The following is an 8,753-nucleotide window of genomic DNA, read 5'->3' on the forward strand; positions in this document are numbered from 1 at the left end:
GAGCTTCGCTAGTGGACATTCAAGGAAGAGATGCCAACAATCTTCAAACTCACCTGCACAGCAAACACACAAATTTTCTACAAGGATTCCTTTACTGCACAGGTTAACACGGGTGGGTATCACATTTCGTAAAATGCTCCATAAGAAATATTTCACTTTCATTGGTATATCCCGTTTCCAGACGTCCGCCCACGTCCCTCCCACTACGTGCTCGTCCATTGCGCAATTCTATATGCACTGCGCATAGTGTAATTTCCCCGGGACTCCACATGCCATAGGTGTTGGTCCCTTATAAGGTTGCAAGTATAGTTCCAAGGGGGGGTTAGGAACTATTTAAACTTTTTCGCAATTAGGGAAGACTTTTTTTCTAAGGAAAAAGGTTTTAACAGCGGCGCTGAGTAAACAACTAGATACTGGCTTAGTCAACTGGTGACTAGGTCAGTTTCTTAGCTTGAGTCAGGAGATAGCACTTAGAGTCTATTCCTGAGCTCAGACGTTTAACGCGCACAACTCAACTTGACCTCTTTACTTGATCAGTTTTTGGTTATTTTAAGCAAGCAATATAAATAAGGAGTTAAAGGTAAGAAATACTTTACTCAGCAGATTTATCCAGGTTCGGCTTCTTCTAAGCCTACATCCTGTCCCCGGAACACGTTCCGAGATTTCGAATCCTCTACTGAGCTCTTTAAAGGTAGAGCCTCAAACCTTTTATAATCTTAGCAACTGAGTACAACAAGAGTACCTTCCTCTATACCTCTACTCAATCCTAATCTCTCGCTGAGTACTATAACCGAGTACTCAGTCTCTCCTTTCTATCTTCTAGAAATGATAAGTGTTTTGTCCTATACAATGATTTGCTAAGACACTTTAGACGATTGAAATAATCACTCTAGACTTTTACACAAATATATGAATTGTAGTGTAAGATTTGCTTTGCTTCTTTGCTTGCAGAACTTGTGTAGAAATTTGGTCAGCGTAATGGCTTGATCAAGTTCTGTATTGAATGAAGCTTCTGATGGCACTATTTATAGAGACGTCTAGGCATCGGTCATTTCGAATTTCGAAATAACCGTTGGAGGGAAACGGCTTCCTGTCGTTGTCATCCTGACTTGCTCAGAGCTCTCGGCCAATCAGATTTGTGTATCTTCTGTCCTCGGTCAGCTCAGCAGACTGTCTCTCCTTTTATGGTAAAGTCAACTGGACAGCATACTGTGTCGTCTGATCTTTACCCGAAGGGGAAATACTTTGTCTGGAAGTTTTCCTTAGACAGCTGCTGTCTTGTACTCTTTGTCGAGTCTACTCAGCAGCTTCATCTTAAAGTTGTTCCCGAAGGTCTTCTAGATCCTTCTCATGCTGAGTTGCGTTTTGTCCAAAACGGCAACATTTTGACAAACGCGGACCGAGTTGTACTGAGTTGTTTGACTTGGGCTTTGACGCTTGTATTGGGCTTGGGCCTTTTAATTCTTGTGTCTTACAAACAGTTTTAACTCAACATTGAACAAACACATTAGTAGAATAAATCAAAGCATTTAAACTTAGTGTGTTTAGAATATGTATTTCAATTATACTTAAACAATTTTGTCAAATCAAAATTATGTGGAAAGGTGTTTCAACAAACTCCCCCATTTTGATGTTGGCAAAACCATTCAGCGAAGAACTCAGTATTGAGCTCCCCCATGATAGTTGACCTATTACAACTTAGCAAACTCCCCCGTAAGGGTTGAGCAACTGACTTAGTTTTACTCTAAACATTTAAAGGTTTTAATCGAGTAAGTCTAAGGTCAGTTTTCAGATATAGGTCAGTTAATTCAACATATTCTATTTACTCAGTATTAAGCGGAAGGTTTAATCATATAGAGTGCGCTGAGTAATTTGTTGTTCAATGAGTTCTTAACAGACAATGTTTTATAAACACATAGGTCAATGTCAAACATGTTATCAGCATTCGATTCAGTCAATAAGATTTATAAGTGTTAATCATGGCTGATTTAATTGAAGATACATAATGACTCAGTACGTAGTAACATATATCATAACTCAGGAATAGAATTAAGGATGCAGATATGATATATTGATAGTAGTCAGTGTTTACACAATAAAACTTATAGATAAGGCATATAGATTACATCTGTCTTAGTCTATACTGAGCTAGCCTATCTATTTCTTTTTCTTGTGTTGAGACTGACTTCGCTCATGCTGAGCTCTAGCTGCTTGTTCTTTCTCCCTCGTTTTGTCAGCATCAGGAGGAGGAAGTCTGAAAGCATCAGTTAAGATAGCTCGAGTCAGTTCTTTAGACAGCTCCTTAAGTTTCTCAGCGCTTTCGTTGACGCCGTAAAAAATTGCAACTCCATCAGCTGATACCTCTTCGGGTACGTTGAGTTCAGCAGCACTGAGCATATTTACGCTGAACGCTTGAGCTTTGCCTTGCCAGATGAGAGCTTCAGTAAGACCAGCAAAGATTTGGTGAAAGGTCTTTAAAAGGGCTGTGTCGTAATACTGACGTTGAATATTGTCATGACGAATGTGGTTGAAGGTTTGTTGTATGATAGACTGCATCTCATTCTGTTTCATTGCGTCAGTATCCATTTCTTGCTTATTCAGATTCAGCAAGCGAATAGCCTCACCAATTTGCTCTACTGAGCACTGATTGTAAGAAACCATTTACTCGTTGGTCTTGAGTTGCTCGGTGTGAAGCTGAGCAAAGAGCATCTTGATTTCAGATGAAGTGGCATAGTTGGGATTCACAGCTGACAAGTTCTGTATTTGTTGGTGTAGAGAGTTCAAGTATTGCACGGTTGTCAGCTGGATCTCAGCCAGCTTGGCAATTGAATCCTGCTTTGCTTGCTGTGTTTGAAAGGTAATGATTACATTCAGCAAGTCCTTGAGTCCCTTAACTTCGTTGAGAAGTTGAGTGACCTGGGAAAGCTGAGTATTCTCAAAAGTTGAAGACCCAGCAGCAGGAGGAGTGGACTGTTGAAGGTCTCTGATCAACACTTGCACTGAGTCAATAATCTTTTTTGCCAGACTCAGTGGCATTCAGATAGCTTTATGAGCCTTCAGGGACATCAGTGTGACCGGAAGGAAGAGGAGTGAAAGGAGTGATCTGGTCAGTGACTGGAATAGCATTTTCAATCTGCACTTGAGTTTTAGGTATAGTTGATTGATCGGCAGAGAGTTGAGTTGGGGAAGTGGTAATCCGAATACTGTCTGTGCTGACCGCAGAAGTGTGTGGAGTCAGCACCATGCTTGAAGAAATAGCATTCACAGTAATCGGCTCAACCTGACTGGTTGAGGTGGCGGAAGCATTTTGGTCGGTATGTTCCTGTTGAGAAGAAACAGAGGCTTGCCTGGAAGTGTCATCGGAGCTGGGCTTAGAGTGGCCAGCACCGGAGATGTTGTAGGAAACCTTAGTCATTGTTGAGGATGGGAAAGCTTAGATGGATTTTTAGAGAGAAAGAATTTCTTTGCCAGAGTATTCGATAAGCGTAAAGAATAAAAATGGGGAATTACCCATTATTTATAGAGGTAAAGTGTGGTGTGGATCTTAATCGAATCCATGTGTCAGTTTTGCCTTGGGATTGTGAACCGACAAAGATCCTGGCATTTATGACACATACGGCGTATACGTCATCCTAGGGCTATACGCGTGCTATTGTATTTATTCTAACGGATCTAACATTCAGCGTTTAGACTAAGCGTTTGATATTCTGAGTGGTCAGTATTGCATGAAGGGATGATTTCTAAGTTCAAGTTTAAACTAACTTACTCAGTATGCAAGTTTACTCAGTATTTGCTGTTCAATTAATTTCAATGAGTACACAGCAAAAACAATCATTCAGCATAGTAATTCACTCAGCATGCATATTCATTTAGTTCAGGAATTTACTGAAGAGGATTAAACATACCAATAGCTTCTCTCAGTATGCTGAACTGCTCACGAGCCAGTGGTTTCGTGAAGATATCCGCAAGCTGTTTGTCCATTGGGACAAAGGTCGGCTTGATCTCTCCTTTGAGTACATGGTCTCTAATGAAGTGATGTCTGATGCTGACATGCTTCATTCTGCTGTGTTGAATTGGGTTCTTTGAAAGATCAATTGCACTTTTGTTGTCACATTTGACTTCAATTGTCTTCGTTTGAACACCATAGTCTTCAAGATGTTGCTTAATCCATAGGACTTGAGCAACACAATGACCAGCAGCAATGTACTCAGCTTCAGTGGTAGACAAGGCTACTGACGCCTGCTTTTTGCTGAACAAGGATACCAGACAGCTTCCTAAGAAGTGACATCCTCCAGAGGTGCTTTTTCGTTCCAGCTTATCCCGTCCATAGTCAGCGTCAGTGTATCCGATGAGTGTGAAATCATGAGTATTGGGATACCATAAACCTGCGTTCACTGAGCTTTGCAAATATCTAAGGATTCTTTTTACAGCAATGTAATGAGATTCCTTAGGGTTAGATTGATATCTAGCACAGTAGCATACTGAAAACTGAATATCCGGTCTACTGGCTGTTAAGTAAAGTAGAGAGCCTATCATACCTCGATATAATTTGCTGTCTACTGACTTACCATTCTCGTCAGCGCAGAGGACAGTGTCAGTGCCCATAGGAGTGGATATTGGCTTGCAATTTTCCAAATCATATTTCTTTAATATCTCCTTGGCATATTTGGCTTGACTGATGAAGATGCCATTCTTTCCTTGTTTAATTTGAAGACCGAGGAAGAAGTTGAGTTCTCCCATCATGGACATTTCAAACTCAGTCTGCATTTGTTTGCTAAACTCCTTGCACATTGATTCGTTAGTTGCACCAAATATTATATCATCAACATAAATTTGGGCCAGCAGGGTATCTTTACCCTTTCTCTTAATGAATAAGGTTGTATCAGCTTTGCCCCTGACGTAATTTCTAGTCAGCAGGAAACTGGTCAGCCTCTCATACCAAGCACGTGGTGCTTGCTTGAGGCCGTACAGAGCCTTTTTGAGTTTATAAACGTGGTTAGGGAATTTATGATCCTCAAAACTTGGAGGTTGATTAACATAAACCTCCTCGTTTATAACTCCATTAAGAAATGCACTTTTGACATCCATTTGGAATAATTTAAAGTTCATGTAAGATGCATATGCACATAGAATTCTAATTGCCTCTAGCCTTGCCACTGGGGCAAAGGTCTCATCGTAGTCAATACCTTCTTGCTGACTGTAGCCCTGAGCTACAACCCTTGCTTTGTTCCTGACTACATTCCCTTGTTCATCCATCTTGTTTCTGAAGACCCATCTTGTTCCAATGGTCTTTTGACTCTTTGGATGAGGCACTAGCTCCCATACATCTTTTCTTCTGAATTGATCGAGCTCCTCTTGCATTGCGTTCATCCAGAATTCATCGTACTCAGCTTCAGCGAAATTCTTCGGTTCTTGAACTGAGACGAAAGCAACATTGCTGAGGTACTTCCTGAGTTGATTCCTCGTCATCAGGGTATTCCCAGCAGAATCAAGGATTGCACTTTCTGAGTGCCCTCTTGGAATCCTTATCTCTTTAGGTAGATTTATGTCTTGTGCTGTTTCTGTTTCAACAATCTCTGCAGAAGTAGATGGGTCAGTAAAAGTAATCTTAGGTCCACTCTTACTCTTGGTCAGCCTTTTAGTGAATGACTCAGTAGCTGGTTCTTGGTCAGCGGTGGTTACTGAGTGTGGATCATCTTCGGTCAGCGGCTGGTATCTACCTGCAGGGTTAGTTTTGTCGAACTCTACATGTACTGACTCTTTTAAAACTTGAGTTCGCTTATTAAAAACTCTGAATGCTTTGTTGTTTGTTGAGTAGCCCAAAAAGATAGCCTCGTCAGCTTTTGAATCAAACTTTGCTAAGCTATCTTTGGTATTTAAAATAAAACATCTACAACCAAAGGCACGAAAGTATCCAATATTGGGCTTTCGTCCTTTCCAAAGTTTATAGGGGGTTTTCTTTAATATAGGTCTAACTAGAGCCCTATTAAGAATATAGCATGCTGTGTTAACAGCCTCTCCCCAAAAATACTTTGGAAGCCTATGCTCATCCAGCATTGTCCTGGCTATTTCAACCAGAGTTCTGTTCTTCCTTTCTACAACCCCATTTTGCTGAGGTGTTCTAGGAGCAGAAAAATTGTGGTCAATGCCGCTGGCTTCACAGAATTCTACAAACTTTTGGTTTTTGAATTCTCCACCATTATCACTACGGATGTGAGCTAATTTTAGGTCTTTTTCATTTTCAATTTTTCTAACCAAATTTGAAAATGTCTCAAAGGTTTCATCCTTGCTGGTCAGCAAGATGACCCACATATACCGAGAGAAGTCATCTATAATGACCAAGGAAACTCTTCTTCCACCCAGACTCAGCGGCTGGACTGGACCAAAGAGATCCAAGTGTAGTGACTCTAACGGACGCTTAGTTGAGACAATATTTTTGCTGTGAAAAGATTGTTTGGTTTGTTTTCCAGCTTGGCAAGCGTGGCATAATTGATCTTTTTCAAATTTAAGTTCAGGCAGACCCTCAACCAATTGCTTTCTTGCTAATTTGGCCAGGAGGTCCATGCTTACATGACCAAGTCTCATGTGCCATAGCCAGGAATTTTCTTCCTTTGATACTAAGCACACAGTTTTTGAAAACTTTTTCTCTAAGTCTAGCATAAAGATATTATCTATGCGAGGGGCAGTTAAGATTAACTCATTTGTTTTACCCTCGTATATTTTACATCCAGTAGCATCAAATATAACTTTTCTCCCATTGTCACATAGCTGAGCTACGCTGAGTAAGTTATATTTGAGTCCGCTGACTAGGGAGACAGATTCAATAGTAGGATTACCTTCGATGGTTCCTGACCCTACTATCTTACCCTTCTTGTTGTCTCCAAAACTTACGCTCCCTCCTCGTTTACGCTCAAACGTGATGAACTGAGTTTCATCACCCGTCATATGCCTTGAGCATGCTGTTAGACGAGGTGCCGCGGCCTAATCTCCCGGGCGGACCGGGGGGTGGACAACCTCATGGCGACATAAGCGGTGATTGGCGCCGAAAGCAACCAATCGCGGAATCAAGCTGCTCGACAGGATCGGAGCTCGGAGATATGGAAGAGTCGCCACCCACGAATGGGAAAATGAACACCGATCCCTTGTGGGAGACCGGTGTGGGTTCGGGAAACTTAGGTACGAGCCGAGAAGGCTAGCTCCTTTCCGGAGAAAGGCTACTAGGCACCCCGACATCGCCCGGTTATGAACCACCGGCCTCCTACTCAGCATGTTAGGCGATAACGGACTAATCGTATACTTCTTTAAGTTTAAAAGTCATTTGAAACCCTTTTCTTTCTCTTTTTGGAAACCATTTTGAGCATATGATATTGAAAAGCCACATCAGTAAAGAATCACCCATTTATGTTTATACATACACAGAGAAGGGGAAGAAAGAAGTGATGTATTTACAACCGTATTTAAATGTTATGTTGTGTGTCTATTCTACATTAACTTATTTCCCCAAAACGATGTTTATTACATGGTTCGCACCTTAATCGCCGTTGGAACGATTTAGGTGCGTTTTAAAACCCCGTTTGATGAAGCTTACCCGAGTCGCCGTTGGAACGACTCGAGTAATTGAAAACGTTAAAGTAAAAGCCTTTTAATAAGAAAACGTGGTTAAACATACAAGTCAATTTTATTTTGTACAAATTCATTAAGAAAGCGATTCAAAATCTCCATTATTAACAAAGAAAACGATTTTGATTACAATGTTCGCTTAATCCGTCGTTGGAACGGACTAAGGTTTTAAAACGTGGTGTTTTGAAGACGATTTAAAATATCAACCAAAATGACTCTATTTATCTACATTAGAGATTTAAGAAAGCTCATTAGCTTAAATAATTTAATTGAAAACTCTCTTTTTGTGACTTATTTTCCCCACTTATTTAATGGACTCTCTAACTATTATAATTACCTCAATAAACACATTTAGGCCCAAAAATTAATTTTTCCAAGTGAAGCCCATTTGAAACATGGATTTATAAATGACCAAAAGAAATAAAGAAGATAATATAGATATATATTTACACATTTTAGCCCAAAAGATATAAAATAAGAGTAAAAGAAAATATACTATCTAATACATATATAAGAAAGAATAATGAAAATAATATATTTATACTTTAAACATAAGAAAATAGTGAATGAAATTCATAAATAGGAAAATAGCCTTTATCACTCAAAATAATTTTATTTAACAATAATTAAGATAACCCAAATATACCCCAAAACTATATATATATACATAACTAGTATAATCCTAATGTTAAAAAGATTATATGTTCACCCCCCAATACCTACTAATTATTTCCCAAAATGACCAAGTAAATAACATTTAGAATAGAATTTAATGTAATTTAAATGAATAATAATAAAAAAGAAAGTAATATGTACATATACAAAAAATTAGAATAAAAATGGAATACCAATCTCCTAAAATAATTATATATGTTAAAGTTTTAAAACAATTTGAAAAGAATATATTACATAATTATATATATATATATATATATATACTAAGGATTAAAAGTCTAAAAGTTAAGAAAAAGGGACTGAAATGGCATTTTTTACATTTTGGCAGATTTACCGATGGAAAATCCGTCGGTAAACAACATTTAGTGACAGAATTGACAAATTATAGCAGCACTCCAATATTTTCCAGATTTATTCAAAAGCTTTAAATTAAATCTAATTCAATCGTTTTGGACTTC

This window comes from Euphorbia lathyris, chromosome 6 (assembly GCF_963576675.1).
Source record: "Euphorbia lathyris chromosome 6, ddEupLath1.1, whole genome shotgun sequence".
Lineage (NCBI taxonomy): Eukaryota > Viridiplantae > Streptophyta > Magnoliopsida > Malpighiales > Euphorbiaceae > Euphorbia > Euphorbia lathyris.